Source organism: Anser anser (assembly GCF_964211835.1).
Source record: "Anser anser genome assembly, contig: SUPER_W_unloc_3, whole genome shotgun sequence".
Taxonomy (NCBI): domain Eukaryota; kingdom Metazoa; phylum Chordata; class Aves; order Anseriformes; family Anatidae; genus Anser; species Anser anser.
In genome coordinates, this window is record NW_028154229.1 from 854,044 (window position 1) to 878,972 (window position 24,929).

Consider the following 24,929-nt stretch of genomic DNA (forward strand, 5'->3'; position numbering starts at 1 on the left):
CCCCCACCCCGGCCAGCCACCCCTATATATTGTTTAGCATGACGTCAGATGGTATGGAATACCCCTTTGGCCAGTTTGGGTCAGCTGTCCTGGGTCTGTCCCCTCCCAGCTCCTGCTGCACCCCTAGCCTGCTCGCTGGCAGGACAGAGCGAGAAGCCGAAAAGTCCTTGGCCTGGTGTAAACACTGCTCTGCAACAATTAAAACATCAGCATGTTATCAGCACTCTTCTCATCCTAATCCAAAACATAGCACCCTACCAGCTACTATGAGGAAAATTAACTCTGTCCTAACTGGAACCAGGACAGATATCCACCCCTTATTCCATACCATTTATGTCATGCTCAGGTTACACTCTGTCCAATACCTTCTAATTAATCACCATTTTCATCTATGGTATATAGCAATCATGGTAGTGATGACATACAGTATTATATAATAATTAACATACTACAACTCAACTCATGGGCTATTCTCACCCAGTATTAAATCCCCTTGAGGTACACACCGGACCTCCCCATTCTTTTGCATTACCCACCAAGTACATCCAGGTCCCTGAGCAAAAGCAATTCCACGAATGGGTTTGCCTTTTCCTGAGGCAGGAGTAGCCCAGACTGTTTTACCCAGCATGTTTCTTACGTGCACTACAGGAACTTTATCCCCTTTTACAGTGCGTAACAGGTTTGATTGGGCAGGTCCAGCTCGGTTGGCAGATCCCCTGGTATTGACTAACCAGGTGGCCTTTGCCAAATGTGTATCCCAATTTTTGAATGTCCCAGCGCCCATTGCTTTCAGTGTAGTCTTTAACAGTCCATTGTATCGCTCAACTTTTCCAGAGGCTGGTGCATGATAGGGGATGTGATACACCCACTCAATACCATGTTCTTTGGCCCAAGTGTCTATAAGGTTGTTTCGGAAATGAGTCCCGTTGTCTGACTCAATTCTTTCTGGGGTGCCATGTCGCCATAGGACTTGCTTTTCAAGGCCCAGGAGAGTGTTCCGGGCGGTGGCATGGGGCACAGGATATGTTTCCAGCCATCCGGTGGTTGCTTCCACCATTGTAAGTACGTGGCGCTTGCCGCTGCGGGTTTGAGGGAGTGTGATGTAATCAGTCTGCCAGGCCTCTCCATATTTATATTTCAGCCATCGTCCTCTATACCAAAGAGGCTTTGACCGTTTGGCTTGCTTGATTGCAGCACATGTTTCACAATCATGAATAACCTGTGCTATAGTGTCCATGGTCAGGTCCACCCCTCGATCACGAGCCCATCTGTATGTTGCATCTCTACCTTGATGGCCTGAGGTGTCATGGGCCCATCGGGCTATAAATAATTCACCTTTATGTTGCCAGTCCAGGTCCACCTGAGCCACTTCAATCTTAGCAGCCTGATCCACCTGCTGGTTGTCCTGATGTTCTTCAGTAGCCCGATTCTTGGGCACATGAGCATCTACATGGCGTACCTTTACAACCAGGTTCTCTACCCGGGCAGCAATATCTTGCCACAGTGCAGCAGCCCAGATGGGTTTGCCCCTGCGCTGCCAGTTGTTCTGCTTCCATTGCTGTAACCACCCCCACAGGGCATTTGCTACCATCCATGAATCAGTATAGAGATAGAGAACTGGCCACTTTTCTCGCTCAGCAATATCTAAAGCCAGCTGAATGGCTTTCACTTCTGCAAACTGACTCGATTCACCTTCTCCCTCAGCAGCTTCTGCAACTCGTCGTGTAGGACTCCATACAGCAGCTTTCCATCTCCGATGCTTTCCCACAATACGACAGGACCCATCAGTGAACAAGGCATATTTCTTCTCATTTTCCGGTAGCTTGTTGTACAGTGGGGCTTCTTCAGCACGGACCACCTCCTCCTCTGGTGATATCCCAAAGTATTTGCCTTCTGGCCAGTCCATAATCACTTCCAAGATTCCTGGGCGACTGGGGTTTCCTATTCGAGCCCTCTGAGTAATCAGTACAACCCACTTGCTCCATGTAGCATCAGTTGCATGATGTGTAGAGGGGATCCTTCCTTTGAACATCCAGCCTAGTACCGGCAGTCGGGGTGCCAGGAGGAGCTGCGCTTCAGTACCGACCACTTCTGAAGCAGATCGAACTCCTTCATATGCTGCCAATATCTCCTTTTCAGTTGGAGTATAGCGGGCCTCAGATCCTCTGTATCCCCGACTCCAAAACCCCAGGGGTCGACCTCGAGTTTCCCCAGGCTCTTTCTGCCAGAGGCTCCAGGTGGGACCATTCTCCCCGGCTGCGGTGTAGAGCACATTCTTTACATCTGGTCCTGTTCGGACTGGCCCAAGGGCTACTGCATGAACTATTTCCTGCTTAATTTGTTCAAAGGCTTGTCGTTGCTCAGGGCCCCATTCAAAAGCATTCTTCTTATGGGTTACTTGGTAGAGCGGGTTTACAATCAGACTGTAATTTGGAATATGCATTCTCCAAAACCCCACGACACCTAGGAAAGTTTGTGTTTCTTTTTTGCTAGTTGGTGGAGACATAGCTGTTATTTTGTTGATCACATCCATTGGGATTTGACGACGTCCATCTTGCCATTTTATTCCTAAAAACTGGATCTCTCGTGCAGGTCCTTTAACTTTATTTTGTTTTATGGCAAAACCGTCCTTCAGAAGGATTTGGAGTATTTTCTTCCCTTTCTCAAAAACTTCCTCTGCAGTGTCACCCCACACAATGATGTCATCGATGTACTGCAGGTGTTCAGGAGCTTCCCCCTGCTCCAGCGCAGACTGGATCAGTCCATGGCAAATGGTAGGGCTATGTTTCCACCCCTGGGGCAGCCGATTCCAAGTATATTGGACTCCCCTCCAAGTGAAAGCAAACTGTGGCCTGCACTCTGCTGCTAGAGGGATGGAGAAAAATGCATTAGCGATATCAATTGTGGCATACCACTTGGCTGCCTTTGATTCCAGTTCATACTGGAGTTCTAGCATGTCCGGCACTGCAGCACTCAGTGGTGGCGTGACTTCGTTCAGGCCACAATAGTCCACTGTTAGTCTCCACTCACCATTAGACTTTTGCACTGGCCATATGGGACTATTAAAAGGTGAATGAGTCTTGCTGATCACTCCTTGGCTCTCCGGTTGACGAATTAGCTTATGGATGGGAATCAGGGAGTCTCGGTTGGTGCGATATTGCCGCCGGTGCACAGTTGTGGTAGCGATCGGCACCTGCTGTTCTTCCACCCTCAGCAACCCCACAACAGAAGGGTCCTCTGAGAGACCGGGCAAGGTAGACAACTGTTTAATGTCCTCTGTCTCTAAGGCAGCTATGCCAAAAGCCCAGCGGAACCCTTTTGGGTCCTTGAAATATCCTCCTCTAAGATAGTCTATGCCAAGGATGCACGGAGCATCTGGGCCAGTCACAATGCGGTGCTTTTGCCACTCATTTCCGGTTAGACTCACTTCAGCCTCCAATACAGTTAACTGCTGGGATCCCCCCGTCACGCCAATACAGATGGGCTCTGGCCCTTTATAGCTTGATGGCATTAGAGTACATTGTGCACCGGTGTCTACTAAAGCCTTATACTTCTGTGCGTCTGACGTGCCAGGCCATCGAATCCACACAGTCCAATAAACTCGATTGTCCCTTTCCTCCCCCTGGCTGGAGGCAGGGCCCCTCTAGTCCTGGTCAGAATCTTCGTTTCTGTGTTTAAAGGACTGCCTGCTGGAAGTTGGAGCAGCAAACTTTTCAGAGAACCCCTTTTTCCCAATTGTTTTCTTTTGCAATTCACCTACCCGTGCCTCTAGGGTCGCAGTAGATTTTCCATCCCATTTTCTCATGTCCTCTCCATGGTCACGCAGGTAAAACCACAGGGTGGCGCGGTCTGTGTGCCCACCATATTGTCTTCCTTGCACAGATGAACGTTTACCCCTAATAGCTGAGACACTGGTTTGTACAGGTGGGGAGGAAAATAATCTCTCTTCAAGTTGTTGGACCTCCTCAGAAAGTTTCTCCAAAGTATTCTCTTTCAGCTGGTGGAACTCTTCAGAGAGTTTCTCCACAGCCGAGACACAGGCCTGTAGGGAAGAGGAGAGATTTCCTTCGTACTGCCGGAGTATTTTAGCCACTTTATTCACTGTGGGTTCCTGATCCTCTTTCCAGGTTAGTATTGCCAATGAGCTGGCATATGATGATGGTGCACTCCGTGTAAACTTCCGCCACATGGGTCGTGTACACTGGACTTCATCTGGATCTGTGGATGTTTGTGCGTCGTCTAGGTCCTTATAAATTACTTCCCGTACGGCCAATTCCCTCAGGTACTGAATTCCCTTCTCCATGGTGGTCCACTTGCCTGGTAGACATACAAGTTCTTCCTTGAAGGGATACCTTTCCTGCACAGCTGACAGGAGACGCCTCCAGAGGCTGCGAGATCGTGCTCCATCTCCAATTGCTTTGTCAATGCCTGCGTCCCTAGCAAGGGATCCCAGCCGCCTGGCTTCCCTGCCCTCTAATTCCACACAATTGGCTCCGGTGTCTCAGCACCGGAGCAGCCAGGTGACAAGCTGCTCACCTATGCAGCGACCAAAATCTTTTTGCACATCTCGTAGCTCACACTGGTATAGGGTTTGGGTAGTTACTGTTGATTTTTCAACATCCTCATCCTCCTGCACCTTTGATGGCCCAGCCTCGTCTTCTCTATGCCCAGACCTAGCAGAAGACTGTCTGCGTTCTAAACGACCTGAGTCTCTATACCATTTTTTCACCTTGTCTACAGGGGCAACTTGCACTGCTACAGCTCATTTCTCTGACCCAGCCACAGGAGTGGGAGCAGCTGCAGGGGCTGGAGCAGCTGCGGGAGCTGGAACTAGGTTGATAGTAGCATCAATTGGAGCTCGATAGGCACAAGCCAGACCCCAGCACACTACAGTGATTTGTGTCACTTTGGAACTGCCAGAGTGTCCTGGTTCCAGTTAGGACAGAGTTAATTTTCCCTCATAGTAGCTGGTAGGGTGCTATGTTTTGGATTAGGATGAGAAGAGCGCTGATAACATGCTGATGTTTTAATTGTTGCAGAGCAGTGTTTACACCAGGCCAAGGACTTTTCGGCTTCTTGCTCTGTCCTGCCAGCGAGCAGGCTGGGGGTGCAGCAGGAGCTGGGAGGGGACAGACCCAGGACAGCTGACCCAAACTGGCCAAAGGGGTATTCCATACCATCTGACGTCATGCTAAACAATATATAGGGGTGGCTGGCCGGGGTGGGGGGCCGGCTGCTCGGGGATAGGCTGGGCATCGGTCAGCAGGTGGTGAGCAATTGCATTGTGCATCACTTGTTTTCTTACACATTATTATTATTAATACTATTATCATTATCACTATTATTATTATTATTGTTATTATTATATTCCTGTCTTAATAACCTGTCTTTATCTCAACTCACCGGCTTCACTTTCCCATTTCTCTCCCCCATCCCAGAGAGGGAGGGGGGAGGGTGAGTGAACGGCTGTGTGGTGTTTAGCTGCCAGCCGGGTTAAACCACAACACAGAGTCATGACACCTTTTTTTCAAGCATTCTGCCAGCTTTTTAGGATTTTGCAGTTGTTCAGGGGTGAATGTCCAAAACACTGGAGGTGACCACTGCTCTAGAAACCTGCCCATATCCTCCCACACTCCCTGCCACTCGCAACTATCCCGCCTCAAGACAGATCTCCGGATAAGATTCCTAAGTAGTCGTTTAACCCTCAACAAAACCTGAAGCGCATTCAGGCACATAACAACAAGAACATGCTGGTCTGAGTATCCCAAGGATATTCAACATCTCGGAGAACCACCGTAACTAGCTCGGGGGATAAGAGGGTGGTGAAGGAGAAAGGGAGAGTGAACAGGGAGGGAAACATGTCTTCCTCTGTCCCCTCCACAGATTGGCTCCCTAACGAAAAAAGGTAATAGGTGTAATTGCTAATAGTTTCCGAGATATGGTTTCCAAAGTATAGAGTTGATGTCAGTGCTGAGTACAAATACCAGGTTAGAGTCATGACCAGCAATCTCATCATTTCATAAGCCATTGTTACACCGCACAGTACCATAACAATCTTAAACCAGGGCCCGGAAAGGATAAACAGTGCAACAGGGAGCACATACAGAAAGTAACGTGCTATAAAACTCAGTTTGGAAAACAGGCACAGCAGACTGGAGATTAAGGCAATCAACATCGTGACTAGCAACTATTAAGCAGGTCCAATACTTATACCAATTTTAGTTTAACACACTCAGGTCAAATGTGTCGATATCTCAACCCTTCGGGCCCCACATTGGGCGCCAAAAGGACTGTTGTGGTTTAACCTGACCAGCAGCTAAACACCACACAGCCGTTCGCTCACCCTCCCCCCCTACCAGCTACTAGGAGGAAAATTAACTCTGTCCTAACTGGAACCAGGACACTATTCAGAAAAGGGGCTAGAATAGAATGAAATAATGAACAGAAGTCTGTGCTTCACACATGCAAGTGGAAATAGCGTGCGCATGTCTGTGTCTATGTGTTAGTGTGGCAATATGAATACAAGGTGACACCTGAATCCAACTTGAGAAAGGTTTCTCTGACGGATACAAGACCAATTGTTAGGCTCAGTTTTCCCACCTCGACAGTAGGGTTAATAACACATCCCTGCCTCCCAGACTTGCTGTGAAGAGAACTTCACTCACCATTCTGAGAAATTCAGTGTTTGGGTGAGGGGTTGGTAACAGGCAGTGTGGCTGTGGTAAAATAATGTTATTGTTTGCCAGAGAACAAGAAATTGCGTGTTTAGCCCCCATTATCTTTCTGTCTAGTTGCTGTTCATTCCTTCTTACTTCCCTATGTGATGGCTGAAGCTTTTTTAGAGGAGTTAGGCAGTAAAACCTCTAGAAACAGTAAAAGAAAATGTATAAACCTGAGCTCGAGAAACCTGGACTCAGTTACCTTTTCTCCTGAAGGCTCCCTCTGTATCCTGGGGCAAATTGTCTGGGATTAGGTAAAAGTGAGCTGAAGTTGTGATGTCCGTTTGCAGCACTGTTTGTGTATTTTATTCTATGGCTTTAGCATGTTTGGGGTCTGTCTGCTTCATGCAGTCTTGTTTCCAGCTGTAAGAAATGGTCCAGCAATTCGTGCCACTAAGGGGTTTTGAAGGGTTAACATTGAGGCCTGGGTTTAGGCGAGAAGAGAACAAAGGGATTTCTTCGGAGAAAAACTGCTGACTTTGCACGAATGTGCAGTAACTTCTGACAGCCGGCCAAGAGACCACTAGATAAGGAGGAAGAATATGAGCCTCCCTGTCTCCCTGTCCGAGCGGCCCCCGAGAAAGTAACAGAGACTGATAAGCAGGTGCACCTGGAAGGACGTCGGATTCGGGAAACCAATTATAATAACCTTGCCTCTTTTAGAAGTAGTAATAAATATGTATTAGCCTAGGAGTATAAAAAATTAGATGCCTTACGTAACGGGTGTGCGTCCTGGTGGAGCAGAGACTCCCGGCGCACCCAGCGCTGTTTGCTTGCCTCTATTCATTTAATAAATTGTAAACTTTGATTGTAATCCTATTTGGGACTCAGTCATTTATAACAATTGGGGGCTCGTCCGGGATGGTCTTGGTTCCTGAATTCTGACTTGATCTAGGAGGGGCGCCCCCACCATTTGGTGGCTCCTGTTCGAGTCAGGTCAGGGCTAATGCCATCTTGAACCTGAATAAGGGCAAGCAAAGATTTAGATTTTTTTATGAGCTCCCTTTGCCGGCTGCAGCACTATATTTTGCCCGTAATTCTGCGCGCGAAGATCCGAACGAAGACGACGGAGTCGTAAGTATTTAAGGCGTATACCGTTCGGTTGGGTGGGATTCGGTTGCCTGTGTGTGTGAGAGTGTGACTGAGACGGAACGTAGTTCCGAAGCGATTGTGGAGGTCTTCTAACCGCGGTTCCAATCTCCCGCGAGGGACTTGGCCGGTGAAGGACCGAAGCGATTCCTATAGGATTCGTGGGTGGGTGATAGGTCCTAAACCCCCTGCAAGACACTCTCACTAAGGCAACCAAGGGCTGTAGGAATTGCCACAGTAAAATTCCTAGATGGGTCAGACAAAATTGAAGACCCGGGACCAGAGAAAAGGGAGCAAATTACCAGACATACCACCAGAAAGTCCATTAGGGATAATGATTAGAAATTGGAACGATAGGGGCCCCAGAAAAGGGAAAAAGTAAATTAAAAATGGTTCAGTATTGTATGACAGAATGGCCAAAGGAGCCTTTAAGACCACATGTCTTTTGGCCCGTTTTCGGATCCTTTGAAGACTGGGTTTGCCAGGCCTTAAATATACATGTTAATTCAAAGGAACCTTTTAGCCAGGAGGAAAGTGATTATGCAGGATTATGGATCAGGATCTCACGTCCTTTTCCAGCCTCAATATTTACACTAAAAGCAGACGAGAAGTTTGTCGAAGAAGAGAACAAAAAAATAAAAAATAAAAAAAAAAGGAAAAAGAAAAAGATGATGAATGGGAGTCATTGGATAACCTACCACCTCTATATCCTAACAATCCACCCCCGGTGGTGCATCTTGTAATCCTGTTTTGTTCTTAAATGTTTTGACTGTGTCAAGGAGGAAGGTGGGAGCATTATCTAAGTAACAGTTTAGAAGTTTGGGTATATTCGCGGTGGTGTTCGGTCAGTTTCCCAAGTATCGGGGGAGGGGGGCTGACTGATTATCAAAGTGGTAGAACGGAGAGTAACTTCTTTGGTGGTTCGGGCCTGAGCCCTGGGAATTCGGTAAGAAGGGGGAGAGCGAATTTATTTAGGCCTCAATACCTTTTTAAACCCCCATCTTGACGGATACACAGGAGTGATTCCTTGTTTTGTGTAGGCTTACTAACAAAGTGCATGAGAAAAATTAGCATTTGGCTTGAAATTCGGTCTTATTGAAATGTAAATTTTGTGGAAAAGGTGTTATTGTTTGTCTAGAAGACAGAAGGCTGAGTGCTTCAGGTGTTTTTCCGAAGTCCTGCGGATTTATGATTGGAATGGGGCTCATTAATAATCTGAAATAGTAAAGTTTGTATGTGGAAAGAAGAGTTTAATCCCAGAGAATTGGGACATTTGGGAAGAAGATTAGGAAAAGATAGTAAAAACCTGCAATAAAAAGGTTTGCGTGGAAATTGAAACAAGGGACAGTAACTAATATAAATAAATAAAAGGGAATGGGAAATCAAGGAAAAGGGGAAAATCCAAAAAAAAAGGCGTCCTAAAAAAAAAAAAAAAAAAAAGCCTCCTTGGGTGCATATTGGCACATTGGAAGGATATTGTTAGAAATGGGGGCACAGAAAGCAAGAGGACTTCCACTAAGTATTGCAATCAATGGTGGCCACTATATAAACTAAATGGCCACTTTATGGATCAATCGACTATAACAGTGTCTTGCAATTAATGTTTTTGAGGAGAGAAGGAAAATAGGATGAAATGTTGTATAGTGATATGTTGTTTCAGCATGTTGGAGGGAAAAGGTTTGGAATTAAGTTGGCCCCTGACTGAGCCTTTGGTGTTGGCATTAGAAAAGTACGGGCTGGAGAAAGATAAAGGAAGTGTTAAAAGGGTTGTTGAAGGTGTTAAAGGTTGTGTGGCATGTAGTATTTAACAGAGCTGTTTGAAGTTGAATGAGCAGGGAAGGAGGATGTAGGAATGTTAATAGTTCCGTCTCAACCCGAGGCTGAGATCTCTAAATCGCGGGTGTGAACCCTCTGGGGCAGGGGGACCGTGATGGGTCCGAGAGAGTTGTCATGGAAACAGAAAAGCAGCTAACTCTTGAAACAACCTGAGTTCCTGTGTGAGCTCAGATTGCCAATGGGACCGCTCAGGGAACTTTCAACGATTGCATTCCCCTGACCGACCCCTCACTGAGACCCTAATCACCCCGGAAATTATGTAAATACTAAAATCTGGTTAAATTGGCTATTGGGAGTTGAGAATCTGTTCCAACAAGGTCCAAAAGAAACCCCTATGGAATTTATGGAATTTTTGAATTTCTGAACCAACTTTGAAATGCAATGAAAAAAAAAAATGGACCTGGCTTAAAAAAAAAAAAAAAAAAAAAAAAAAAGAGAGAGAGAGGCAACTGGCTAGCCTCTTTCCAGGGCAGTCAGCCCCTGATATCAGAAAGAAATTGTCTTAGGCTGCAGGACAAACTTACAACAGTCAGGAATGATGGGGACCTGGGGCATCTACCCTAGCAGGTCCACTAGTTGAAATAAAGCTAGGAAACGAAGACAGAGGCTTGAATTTTTTGTTGGTTATGGGAGCTTCTTTCTCTGTGTTAATTAGGCTGTAAATGTAATAGGAGCAACATATTCAGTGTTAAATAGTTTAAAAGGACGATTAGGAACTAAGACAACTACAATAATTGGAGCCACAGGGAAAGAGGAGGAATGGTCATTCTTACAACCCCTTGATTTGCGTTTTGGGGGTAAGGAACTAACCCATGAATTTTAGTATGTACCAGAATGCCCGATGCCACTCTTGGGACGGGATCTATTAGCCAAATTAGATGCAACAATAACCTTTGAGGATGGAGAATTAATAATGAAGGTACCTGAGTCCAAAGTAGGCCAAATCCTAATGATCAAAGATAAACCCTTTGTTAATATTCCAAGAGAAGTAGAAAATGCAGTTATAGCAACAGTACGGGAAACAGATGTACCAGGGAAGTCGAAACTGGCACAACTGGTAAAGGTGGAATTAAAGGAAGGAGCCAAACCTGTTTGAATCAAACAATATCCACTTAAGATAGAAGCTAGGCACAGGAATGGTGAAAATTATTGACAAATTTCTCAAATATCAGATTCTGGAAGAATGTAAATCGGAATACAATACTCCAATTTTTCCAGTAAAGAAGCCGAATGGCGAGTATAGATTTGTACAAGATCTTAGAGCAATAAATGAAATAACAAAGGATATTCACCCGGTAGTAGCTAATCCTTACACATTGTTAACATCTGTGAAAGGGAAATATAAATGGTTTACCGTGATAGATTTAAAGGATGCCTTCTTTTGCATACCTCTTGATAAAGATAGTAGAAAATTATTTGCCTTCAAATGGGAAAACATATTGAAGTTTTTGGACCACATATGGTAACAACCGTTTTGGAACAAAGGGGGGGGGGGGCACTGGTTATCACCCAGCTGGATGATGAAATATCAGGCAATCCTAACTGAACAAGATGACATAACCTTGAAAACGACTAACCTGTTATATCCAGCAGTATTTCTAGGAACCGTTCCAGAAGAAGGACCATTGGAACACAATTGTGTGGAAATAATCGAACATACGCCAGCCACAAAGATTTGAAGGATGTACCCCTTGAAAGGTATTCAGTGGGAATACCACACTCCGTGGCACCCACAAAGCTCAGGGAAAGTAGAAAGGATGAATCAAACAATAAAACAACAATTGGCTAAGTTAATGATCGAGACACAGCTGCCCTGGACGAAATGCTTACCATTGGCACTTTTAAACATAAGAACTAAACCACACAGTGAGACTGGTTATCATCATATGAAATGTTATATGGTATGCCTTATTCTCAAGGGATGCCCCTAGGGAACAATGTAGTTGAGGATCATAGTATCCAGAAATACATAATTACCATTGGAAGGAGATTACAGGAGATAAGAGAAATTGGGATGATGACTCAGACACCACCTTTAGGATTTGCTATTCATAAAATACAACCAGGAGACAAGGTCTTAATAAAAACCTGGAGAGAAGAATCATTGAACCCCCGATGGGAGGGACTGTACCTTGTTTTACTTACTACTGAAACAGCTGTGAGAACAGCAGAAAGGGGTTGGACCCACGCATCCAGAATAAAAGGACCAATAACTACCGAAGCCTGGAGGGTTGAGTCCACTCCTGGGGAACTGAAACTGAGACTAAAGAGGAACTGATATCCCAGCAATGAGGTTCTGCATGAATTAAGGGCACTGGATAAAGAGGACAAGGCTGAAGGGAGGAAAGGGAGAAGGCAAGACCGGGGTAGGACCCTCCACTGCGGCGTGTATGGTCTACCGAGGGAGGCAACCCCTATGGGTATTGACCGCCGAGTGAGAGGGCCTCGACCGGACTTCTCCCACACCAAGATCAGGTTGTCCTGAGAAAAATAACATGAGAACCTTTTAAACCCATAATAAAATTGTGATTAGTTTTTCCAGGAGCTGGATCACCCTGAAGGGCTGAATGGTAACACAAGCTTTGAAAGCGGGCCCAACCCCATGATTGAAGGCGCTTCCCACACTCTCAAGATTGGACGGCGAAAAAGGCTTATAATATGACAGGTCGCCAAAGAGAACTGAATTGTGACTGTAAGTGGAAACCCAACGTGGGAGCTTGGAAGCGTGCATATATGAGTACAAACAGGGCAGACATTGTAACAGGACCACTCGGTAACAAGGACACTCTGTATTATCACGCCCCAAAGGGTAAAGATGGATGGGATGGTCATTTTCCAAACGGGACGTGGGCCCTAAAGAGACATTATTGGGTGTGTGGCAAACATGCTTACAAGAGGCTACCCGGAAACTGGTCGGGAATATGCTATGTGGGGTACATAAGACCCTTGTTCTTTTTATTGTCACAAACACAAGGAAATCATTTAGGAATAAGATTATATGATGACCTGAACAGAGTAAAACGATCTATTGATACTTCCTTATCCGGGGATAGTGCCCAAAAATGGGGAAAGGATGAATGGCCTCCTGAAAGAATCATACAGCATTATGGGCCAGCTACCTGGAACCCGAATGAGTTGGTGTCAGGAGCCCGAGAACCTATTTATAATTTGAACCGAACAATTAGGTCGCAAGCTATCCTCGAAGTTGTAACCAATCAAACAGCGACGACCTTGGATCTTCTGGCTGATCAATCCACTCAGATGAGGAATGCTATCTTTCAACGTAGAATGGTCTTAGACTATTTACTAGCAGAAGAAGGGGGAGTATGTGGAAAACTGAACGATTCTAATTGTTGTCTACAGATTGATGATAATGGAAAAGTGGTCAAGCAGATAACAAAGGAAATTAGAAAGCTAGCCCACGTCCCAGTACAAACTTGGAAGGGTATGGATTGGGATTTCTTTTCATGGTTGCCTGGTGAACCATGGGTTAAAAGGATGCTGTTTTTATTTTTATGTGGTATAGTGACATTATTGTTTATACCTTGTATGATACCTTGCTTTACGTTGTTGATACGGCGAGTAATAAATAGCACCCAATTTGTGATGACTTCAGTGGAGAGAAAAGGTGACGTGTCGATAATGATGCTTAAGAAGTGGACACCCTGAGAACTGACTGATGAAATCCAATTGTTACTGACAAAGGTTGAAGGAGAGACACGAATTGATGATTGAAAAAAAAAAAAAAAAAAAGGGAGGAATTGTAAGAAATGGTCCAGCAATTCGTGCCACTAAGGGGTTTTGAAGGGTTAACATTGAGGCCTGGGTTTAGGCGAGAAGAGAACAAAGGGATTTCTTCGGAGAAAAACTGCTGACTTTGCACGAATGTGCAGTAATTTCTGACAGCCGGCCAAGAGACCACTAGATAAGGAGGAAGAATATGAGCCTCCCTGTCTCCCTGTCCGAGCGGCCCCCGAGAAAGTAACAGAGACTGATAAGCAGGTGCACCTGGAAGGACGTCGGATTCGGGAAACCAATTATAATAACCTTGCCTCTTTTAGAAGTAGTAATAAATATGTATTAGCCTAGGAGTATAAAAAATTAGATGCCTTACGTAACGGGTGTGCGTCCTGGTGGAGCAGAGACTCCCGGCGCACCCAGCGCTGTTTGCTTGCCTCTATTCATTTAATAAATTGTAAACTTTGATTGTAATCATATTTGGGACTCAGTCATTTATAACACAGCTCTGACCCTACAAATCACCCCACTAGCAGCACTGAAGGCTCACTAGCAAATTGTAGGGGCAGCACAGAAGAGAAGGGCAAAGCTTCCCATCTGGCTTCGTCGCAGGTGGAGATGTTTGTGTGGCCTCAGCCCAAGCTTCTCACATCCTGGCCGGGTGTGCCAAGCCCGTGCTCACTGGGTGGTGGGGGAAGAAGTTCTGCACATTGGTCCACCAGCATTTTAGAAGTGTTGGAGCTGTCAGTGTGCTTTATTAGGAGCCTACCTGACTGCATCCATTTGAGGGGTATAGACAAACAATGTCTCAGCTAGGGTTGGGCTAGAGTGTGATGCCTGGCCTTTGGCCATGCCAAGATTAGATGATGTAGGCAAACATGCAAACTGTAAGAAATGGTCCAGGAATTCGTGCCACTAAGGGGTTTTGAAGGGTTAACATTGAGGCCTGGGTTTAGGCGAGAAGAGAACAAAGGGATTTCTTCGGAGAAAAACTGCTGACTTTGCACGAATGTGCAGTAACTTCTGACAGCCGGCCAAGAGACCACTAGATAAGGAGGAAGAATATGAGCCTCCCTGTCCGAGCGGCCCCCGAGAAACTAACAGAGACTGATAAGCAGGCGCACCTGGGAGGACTTCGGATTCGGGAAACCAATTATAATAACCCTGCCTCTTCTAGAAGTAGTAATGAATATGTATTAGCCTAGGAGCATAAAAACCAGCCGCCTTACGTAACAGGTGTGCGTCCCGGTGGAGCAGAGACTCCCGGCGCACCCGGCGCTGTTTGCTTGCCTCTATTCATTTAATAAATTGTAAACTTTGATTGTAATCCTATTTGGGACTCAGTCATTTATAACAATTGGGGGCTCGTCCGGGATGGTCTTGGTTCCTGAATTCTGACTTGATCTAGGAGGGGCGCCCCCACCATTTGGTGGCTCCTGTTCGAGTCAGGTCAGGGCTAATGCCATCTTGAACCTGAATAAGGGCAAGCAAAGATTTAGATTTTTTTATGAGCTCCCTTTGCCGGCTGCAGCACTATATTTTGCCCGTAATTCTGCGCGCGAAGATCCGAACGAAGACGACGGAGTCGTAAGTATTGAAGGCGTATACCGTTCGGTTGGGTGGGTTTCGGTTGCCTGTGTGTGTGAGAGTGTGACTGAGACGGAACGTAGTTCCGAAGCGATTGTGGAGGTCTTCTAACCGCGGTTCCAATCTCCCGTGAGGGACTTGGCCGGTGAAGGACCGAAGCGATTCCTATAGGATTCGTGGGTGGGTGATAGGTCCTAAACCCCATGCAAGACACTCTCACTAAGGCAACCAAGGGCTGTAGGAATTGCCACAGTAAAATTCCTAGATGGGTCAGACAAAATTGAAGACCCGGGACCAGAGAAAAGGGAGCAAATTACCAGACATACCACCAGAAAGTCCATTAGGGATAATGATTAGAAATTGGAACGATAGGGGCCCCAGAAAAGGGAAAAAGTAAATTAAAAATGGTTCAGTATTGTATGACAGAATGGCCAAAGGAGCCTTTAAGACCACATGTCTTTTGGCCCGTTTTCGGATCCTTTGAAGACTGGGTTTGCCAGGCCTTAAATATACATGTTAATTCAAAGGAACCTTTTAGCCAGGAGGAAAGTGATTATGCAGGATTATGGATCAGGATCTCACGTCCTTTTCCAGCCTCAATATTTACACTAAAAGCAGACGAGAAGTTTGACGAAGAAGAGAACAAAAAAATAAAAAATAAAAAAAAAAAAAGGAAAAAGAAAAAGATGATGAATGGGAGTCATTGGATAACCTACCACCTCTATATCCTAACAATCCACCCCCGGTGGTGCATCTTGTAATCCTGTTTTGTTCTTAAATGTTTTGACTGTGTCAAGGAGGAAGGTGGGAGCATTATCTAAGTAACAGTTTAGAAGTTTGGGTATATTCGCGGTGGTGTTCGGTCAGTTTCCCAAGTATCGGGGGAGCGGGGCTGACTGATTATCAAAGTGGTAGAACGGAGAGTCACTTCTTTGGTGGTTCGGGCCTGAGCCCTGGGAATTTGGTAAGAAGGGGGAGAGAGAATTTATTTAGGCATCAATACCTTTTTAAACCCCCATCTTGACGGATACACAGGAGTGATTCCTTGTTTTGTGTAGGCTTACTAACAAAGTGCATGAGAAAAATTAGCATTTGGCTTGAAATTCGGTCTTATTGAAATGTAAATTTTGTGGAAAAGGTGTTATTGTTTGTCTAGAAGACAGAAGGCTGAGTGCTTCAGGTGTTTTTCCGAAGTCCTGCGGATTTATGATTGGAATGGGGCTCATTAATAATCTGAAATAGTAAAGTTTGTATGTGGAAAGAAGAGTTTAATCCCAGAGAATTGGGACATTTGGGAAGAAGATTAGGAAAAGATAGTAAAAACCTGCAATAAAAAGGTTTGCGTGGAAATTGAAACAAGGGACAGTAACTAATATAAATAAATAAAAGGGAATGGGAAATCAAGGAAAAGGGGAAAATCCAAAAAAAAAAAAAAAAAAAGACGTCCTAAAAAAGAAAAAGCCTCCTTGGGTGCATATTGGCACATTGGAAGGATATTGTTAGAAATGGGGGCACAGAAAGCAAGAGGACTTTCACTAAGTATTGCAATCAATGGTGGCCACTATATAAACTAAATGGCCACTTTATGGATCAATCGACTATAACAGTGTCTTGGAATTAATGTTTTTGAGGAGAGAAGGAAAATAGGATGAAATGTTGTATAGTGATATGTTGTTTCAGCATGTTGGAGGGAAAAGGTTTGGAATTAAGTTGGCCCCTGACTGAGCCTTTGGTGTTGGCATTAGAAAAGTACGGGCTGGAGAAAGATAAAGGAAGTGTTAAATGGGTTGTTGAAGGTGTTAAAGGTTGTGTGGCATGTAGTATTTAACAGAGCTGTTTGAAGTTGAATGAGCAGGGGAAGAGGATGTAGGAATGTTAATAGTTCCGCCTCAACCCGAGGCTGAGATCTCTAAATCGCGGTGTGAGCCCTCTGGGGCAGGGGGACCGTGATGGGTCCGAGAGAGTTGTCGTGGAAACAGAAAAGCAGCTAACTTTTGAAACAACCTGAGTTCGTGTGTGAGCTCAGGTTGCCAATGGGACCGCTCAGGGAACTTTCAACCATTGCATTCCCCTGACCGACCCCCTCACTGAGACCCTAATCACCCCGGAAATTATGTAAATACTAAAATCTGGTTAAATTGGCTATTGGGAATTGAGAATCTGTTCCAACAAGGTCCAAAAGAAACCCCTATGGAATTTATGGAATTTTTGAATTTCTGGACCAACTTTGAAATGCAATGAAAAAAAAAAAAATGGACCTGGCTTTAAAAAAAAAAAAAAAAAAAAAAAAAAAAAAGAGAGAGAGGCAACTGGCTAACCTCTTTCCAGGGCAATCAGCCCCTGATATCAGAAAGAAATTGTCTTAGGCTGCAGGACAAACAACAGTCAGGAATGATGGGGACCTGGGGCATCTACCCTAGCAGGTCCACTAGTTGAAATAAAGCTAGGAAACGAAGACAGGCTTGAATTTTTTGTTGGTTATGGGAGCTTCTTTCTCTGTGTTAATTAGGCTGTAAATGTAATAGGAGCAACATATTCAGTGTTAAATAGTTTAAAAGGACGATTAGGAACTAAGACAACTACAATAATTGGAGCCACAGGGAAAGAGGAAGAATGGTCATTCTTACGACCCCTTGATTTGCGTTTTGGGGGTGAGGAACTAACCCATAAATTTTAGTATGTACCAGAATGCCCGATGCCACTCTTGGGACAGGATCTATTAGCCAAATTAGATGCAACAATAACCTTTGAGGATGGAGAATTAATAATGAAGGTACCTGAGTCCAAAGTAGGCCAAATCCTAATGATCAAAGATAAACCCTTTGTTAATATTCCAAGAGAAGTAGAAAATGCAGTTATAGCAACAGTACGGGAAACAGATGTACCAGGGAAGTCGAAACTGGCACAACTGGTAAAGGTGGAATTAAAGGAAGGAGCCAAACCTGTTTGAATCAAACAATATCCACTTAAGATAGAAGCTAGGCACGGGAATAGTGAAAATTATTGACAAATTTCTCAAATATCAGATTCTGGAAGAATGTAAATCGGAATACAATACTCCAATTTTTCCAGTAAAGAAGCCGAATGGCGAGTATAGATCTGTACAAGATCTTAGAGCAATAAATGAAATAACAAAGGATATTCACCCGGTAGTAGCTAATCCTTACACATTGTTAACATCTGTGAAAGAGAAATATAAATGGTTTACCGTGATAGATTTAAAGGATGCCTTCTTTTGCATACCTCTTGATAAAGATAGTAGAAAATTATTTGCCTTCAAATGGGAAAACGTATTGAAGTTTTTGGACCACATATGGTAACAACCGTTTTGGAACAAAGGGGGGGGGGGGCACTGGTTATCACCCAGCCGGATGATGAAATATCAGGCAATCCTAACTGAACAAGATGACATAACCTTGAAAACGACTAACCTGTTATATCCAGCAGTATTTCTAGGAACCGTTCCAGAAGAAGGACCATTGGAACACAATTGTGTGGAAATAATCGAACATACGCCAGCCACAAAGATTTGAAGGATGTACCCCTTGAAAGGTATTCAGTGGGAATACCACACTCCGTGGCACCCACAAAGCTCAGGGAAAGTAGAAAGGATGAATCAAACAATAAAACAACAATTGGCTAAGTTAATGATCGAGACACAGCTGCCCTGGACGAAATGCTTACCATTGGCACTTTTAAACATAAGAACTAAACCACACAGTGAGACTGGATTATCATCATATGAAATGTTATATGGTATGCCTTATTCTCAAGGGATGCCCCTAGGGAACAATGTAGTTGAGGATCATAGTATCCAGAAATACATAATTACCATTGGAAGGAGATTACAGGAGATAAGAGAAATTGGGATGATGACTCAGACACCACCTTTAGGATTTGCTATTCATAAAATACAACCAGGAGACAAGGTCTTAATAAAAACCTGGAGAGAAGAATCATTGAACCCCCGATGGGAGGGACTGTACCTTGTTTTACTTACTACTGAAACAGCTGTGAGAACAGCAGAAAGGGGTTGGACCCACGCATCCAGAATAAAAGGACCAATAACTACCGAAGCCTGGAGGGTTGAGTCCACTCCTGGGGAACTGAAACTGAGACTAAAGAGGAACTGATATCCCAGCAATGAGGTTCTGCATGAATGAAGGGCACTGGATAATGAGGACAAGGCTGAAGGGAGGAAAGGGAGAAGGCAAGACCGGGGTAGGACCCTCCACTGCGGCGTGTATGGTCTACCGAGGGAGGCAACCCCTATGGGTATTGACCGCCGAGTGAGAGTGCCTCGACCGGACTTCTCCCACACCAAGATCAGGTTGTCCTGAGAAAAATAACATGAGAACCTTTTAAACCCATAATAAAATTGTGATTAGTTTTTCCAGGAGCTGGATCACCCTGAAGGGCTGAATGGTAACACAAGCTCTGAAAGCGGGCCCAACCCCATGATTGAAGGCGCTTCCCACACTCTCAAGATTGGACGGCGAAAAAGGCTTATAATATGACAGGTCGCCAAAGAGAACTGAATTGTGACTGTAAGTGGAAACCCAACGTGGGAGCTTGGAAGCGTGCATATACGAGTACAAACGGGGCAGACATTGTAACAGGACCACTCGGTAACAAGGACACTCTGTATTATCATGCCCCAAAGGGTAAAGATGGATGGGATGGTCATTTTCCAAACGGGACGTGGGCCCTAAAGGGACATTATTGGGTGTGTGGCAAACATGCTTACAAGAGGCTACCTGGAAACTGGTCGGGAATATGCTATGGGGGGTACATAAGACCCTTGTTCTTTTTATTGTCACAAACACAAGGAAATCATTTAGGAATAAGATTATATGATGACCTGAACAGAGTAAAACGATCTATTGATACTTCCTTATCCGGGGATAGTGCCCAAAAATGGGGAAAGGATGAATGGCCTCCTGAAAGAATCATACAGCATTATGGGCCAGCCACCTGGAACCCAAATGAGTTGATATCAGGAGCCCGAGAACCTATTTATAATTTGAACCGAATAATTAGGTTGCAAGCTATCCTCGAAGTTGTAACAAATCAAACAGCGACAGCCTTGGATCTTCTGGCTGACCAATCCACTCAAATGAGAAATGCTATATTCCAACATAGAATGGTCTTAGACTATTTACTAGCAGAAGAAGGGGGAGTATGTGGAAAACTGAACGATTCTAATTGTTGTCTACAGATTGATGATAATGGAAAAGTGGTCAAGCAGATAACAAAGGAAATTAGAAAGCTAGCCCACGTCCCAGTACAAACTTGGAAGGGTATGGATTGGGATTTCTTTTCATGGTTGCCTGGTGAACCATGGGTTAAAAGGATGCTGTTTTTATTTTTATGTGGTATAGTGACATTATTGTTTATACCTTGTATGATACCTTGCTTTACGTTGTTGATACGGCGAGTAATAAATAGCACCCAATTTGTGATGACTTCAGTGGAGAGAAAAGGTGACGTGTTGATAATGATGCTTAAGAAGTGGACACCCCGAGAACTGACTGATGAAATCCAATTGTTACTGACAAAGGTTGAAGGAGAGACACGAATTGATGATTAAAAAAAAAAAAGGGAGGAATTGTAAGAAATGGTCCAGCAATTCGTGCCACTAAGGGGTTTTGAAGGGTTAACATTGAGGCCTGGGTTTAGGTGAGAAGAGAACAAAGGGATTTCTTCGGAGAAAAACTGCTGACTTTGCACGAATGTGCAGTAACTTCTGACAGCCGGCCAAGAGACCACTAGATAAGGAGGAAGAATATGAGCCTCCCTGTCCGAGCGGCCCCCGAGAAACTAACAGAGACTGATAAGCAAGCGCACCTGGGAGGACTTCGGATTCGGGAAACCAATTATAATAACCCTGCCTCTTCTAGAAGTAGTAATGAATATGTATTAGCCTAGGAGCATAAAAACCAGCCGCCTTACGTAACAGGTGTGCGTCCCGGTGGAGCAGAGACTCCCGGCGCACCCGGCGCTGTTTGCTTGCCTCTATTCATTTAATAAATTGTAAACTTTGATTGTAATCCTATTTGGGACTCAGTCATTTATAACACAAACTCAAGGCAGCTGGGGAGGTTTATTACCTTAAGAGAAACATTCATTTTTTTGATGTCAGATTAAATTCTGTCTCTAGGATTTGTCCCCTCTATGCTTTGATTCCCAATCTGCAAAATACTAATAGCATAAAGTTCCTATATCACAAGGAAGTTGTAAAGATAATTCACATTAGAGATGGTGAAATATTCAGAGGTCATAAATGGATCTAAAATAAACATTAGTTTTGTGATATATGGAGTAATAATTAGTGTCAAGAAGATGGTTGATGTTAATAAAGAAGGGGGAGATGTGGGAGTGTGGCCATGGGGGTCGAAGAAAATGAACAGGGACCTGAAGAAAACAAACAGGGACATGGTACTATGGTGCATTGTGCAAATTAACTAAAGCAAGAAGCCTTGGGCCCCTTACCAAGGTCAGTCTCCTAATAAGAGAGTGAGCCTGTCTTAAGAAACTGGCAGAAACTGGTCCTGCGGATGGACAAGAGCCAAGGAGCAACTGAGTTTGTGCAAAGACAAGAGGTCAACTTGCGGTGACAAGGAAGAGTCATCAATCTTCATCCCCATGACCCCTGACGACCACCACCAGAATACACTGCGCAAGCGCAGATGGGAGGAGTTTATGGAAATGACTCCTTGGAACTAATTTTAATAGGAAGCGGGGACAGGTTATGAATATGTATAGGCGTGTTGTGAAACTTCATGCATATGTAACTCTTTACTGCATATAACCAAGGCAAATTGCCTTGTCAGGCGCGCACGACTTTGGCGGGACTACCCCCCGTGCTGCCCAGCGCTGAATAAACATACCTACTTTACAGTCTTACTGATTGTGGAGTCCGTTTTCCGCAAGTCAGTAGCAGTTACTGATCCTAAAAGAACACTGGTGTCCGTGTGGTCGTTACGCCACAAATGGCACCCGAACAGGGACCTGAAGAAAACGAACAGGGACCTGAAGAAAACAAACAGGGACATGAAAAAAACAAACAGGGACATGAACAACAGGAACAGGGACAGGCTAACAGAACAGGGACCAGGACAGGAACAGGGACATTGATCGCCTAATGAAGATAGGTTCAGCCAAACTCAGCAAACAGCTCAAAGAAGCTCGTATAGAAAGTCGCTGGAAATAGGCGCAACGGAGCTGGAAGGAAGCTCAAGCTGAGAGAAGCTGACCCGCGCACACAACTGCCCCTCGCTGGCCGAAGGTAAGCAGTTGCGTGCTATGGGGAACGCCCATAGAAACATACGCCCTTAGAAACAAAGACTGTCCTGGTAACCTTACAACTTATTCCCTTTGTAAGGAATGGTCCAGCAATTCGTGCCACTAAGGGGTTTGAAGGGTTAACATTGAGGCCTGGGTTTAGGTGAGAAGAGAACAAAGGGATTTCTTCAGAGAAAAACTGCTGACTCTGCACGGACGTGCAGTAACTTCTGACATCCGGCCAAGAGACCACTAGATAAGGAGGAAGAATATGAGCCTCCCTGTCCGAGAGGCCCCTGAGAGACTAACAGAGACTGATAAGCAGGTGCACCTGGGAGGACTTCGGATTCGGGAAACCAATTATAATAACCCTGCCTCTTCTACAAGTAGAAAAGGATTAAAACCTGTAGTTGACAGACTTCTGGAAAAAGGAACTTTAGAACCGTGCATGTCGCCTCATAATACACCCATCCTCCCCGTAAAAAAATCGGATGGGTCATACAGGATGGTGCAAGACCTGAGAGCTGTAAATCAGCGAACACTCACTAAATTCCCTGTGGTGGCAAATCCTTATACTTTATTGAGTCGCATATCTCCCAAACATACGTGGTATAGTGTAATAGATCTGAAAGATGCATTTTGGGCCTGCCCTCTGGATGAGAGATCCAGAGATTAATTTGCCTTCGAGTGGGAGGACCCCGAAACGGGACGAAAACAACAATTAAGATGGACTGTGCTACCACAGGGGTTTACAGAGTCACCAAATCTATTTGGACAAACTTTAGAAAAAATTTACAAGATTTCACGTTACCTAGGGAGGTCAAATTATTGCAATATGTGGACGATCTATTAATAGCGGGAGAAACTGAAGAAGGAACCCGAGAAGCTACTATTAAATTGCTAAACTTTTTAGGGGAAAGGAGATTAAAGGTGTCTCGATCGAAATTACAGTCTGTGGAACAGGAAGTAAAATACTTGGGGCACTGGCTGAGTAAGGGGAAAAAGAAGTTAGATCCTGACAGGGTATCAGGGATTCTATCTTTAAGACCCCCACAAACTAAAAAGGAAATTCGGCAAGTATTGGGATTATTAGGATATTGTAGACCGTGGCTTGAAGGCTACAGTGAAAAGGTCAAATTCTTATATGAGAAATTAACTAATAACCAGCTTAAGTGGTTCACAGAGGATGATCAGAAATTTGAGGAAATAAAAAGGGCTTTAATACAGGCACTTGTATTGAGCCTCCCCGATCTGGAAAAACCTTTCTATCTCTTTGTAAATACATCGAACCAAACAGCATATGGAGTTCTCACTCAAGATTGGGCAGGGATTAAGAAACCCATAGGGTATTGCTCTAGGTTGCTTGATCCAGTAAGTAGAGGGTGGCCTGCTTGTCTTCAAGCTCTGGTCGCTACAGCATTATTAATAGAAGAAGTTAGGAAGATTACCTTTAGTGCTCCTTTAAAGGTGTATACTCCACACAATGTTAGAAGTGTCTTACAGCAAAAAGCAGAAAAATGGTTAACGGATAGTCGGATCCTAAAGTATGAAGCAATACTAATTGACTCACCTGACTTAGAACTGAGGGTAACCTCTGCTCAGAGCCCAGCACAATTTTTGTTCGGAGAACCACAGGAGGGAGTACAACATAACTGTTTAGAGGTAATTGAGACCCAGACAACAGTGAGGCCGGATTTAAAGGATGCTGAGTTGGAGAAAGGAGAGGCACTGTTTGTAGATGGCTCCTCCCGAGTAGTGGAAGGGAGGAGGAAATCAGGATATGCAATAATCAATAAGAACTTAGAACCTGTGGAATCCGGACCTTTGAGCCCATCATGGTCAGCTCAGGCTTGTGAGCTGTATGCCCTATGTAGGGCCCTGGAACTATTAAAAGGGAAAAGTGGGACGATATATACAGACTCTAAATATGCATATGGCGTGGTCCATACTTTTGGAAAAATTTGGGAAGAAAGAGGTCTAATTAATACTCAAGGGAGGAATCTTATACATCAAGAGTTAATGATAAAAATTTTAAGGGCATTAAGAGAACCAAAGGAGATAGCAGTGGTACATGTAAGAGGACACCAAAAGGGATTGGATTATCGAATCAGAGGAAATAATCTAGCAGATAAGGAGGCCCAGGAAGCAGCCCTGAGGACTCAGGTTGTTAAAATCAATGTGATACGAGAGGAAGAAAGGCGAGAAAGAGGAGAAAAGAAATTTACCCCTGAGGAACAAGCAAGATTGGAGAAAATAGGGGCTAAGTTAGAACAAGGAGAATGGACACTGCCTGACGGGCGAGAGATATTGCCAAAAGCCTATGCGAGGCAAATACTGGAACGTTTACATGCACAAACACATTGGGGTATGAAGGCATTAAGCGATCATTTCCTTAAACAATTTGGTTGCATTGGGATTTTTGAAATAGCGAAACAAATTACACAAGGTTGTTTAACTTGTCAGAAAATAAATAAAGTGTTTCGACAAGCAGCTACGGGAGGGAGAAAAACAGCTTATAGGCCTTTCGAGAAAGTACAAGTTGATTCCACTGAATTGCCCAAGGTAGGGAGAATGAAATATCTATTGGTAATTGTAGATCATTTAACACAATGGGTAGAAGCTTATCCTGTAGCACGAGCTACGGCACAGACGGTGGTAAAAATTTTATTGGAACAT

At 44.4% G+C, this 24,929-nt stretch overlaps 1 protein-coding gene across 1 annotated transcript in view; it reads left to right on the plus strand.

Annotated features, from left to right (window-relative positions):
* The window catches only part of LOC310888897 (katanin p60 ATPase-containing subunit A-like 2), a 175,572-nt gene extending 154,961 nt beyond the window's left edge, over window positions 1-20,611 (plus strand). The window contains exon 10 of the mRNA XM_083852538.1: window positions 11,235-20,611. The gene's annotated coding sequence lies outside the window, so the exon portion shown is untranslated. The remainder of the gene's footprint in view (window positions 1-11,234) is intronic.
* The last annotated feature ends 4,318 nt before the right edge of the window (window positions 20,612-24,929 follow it).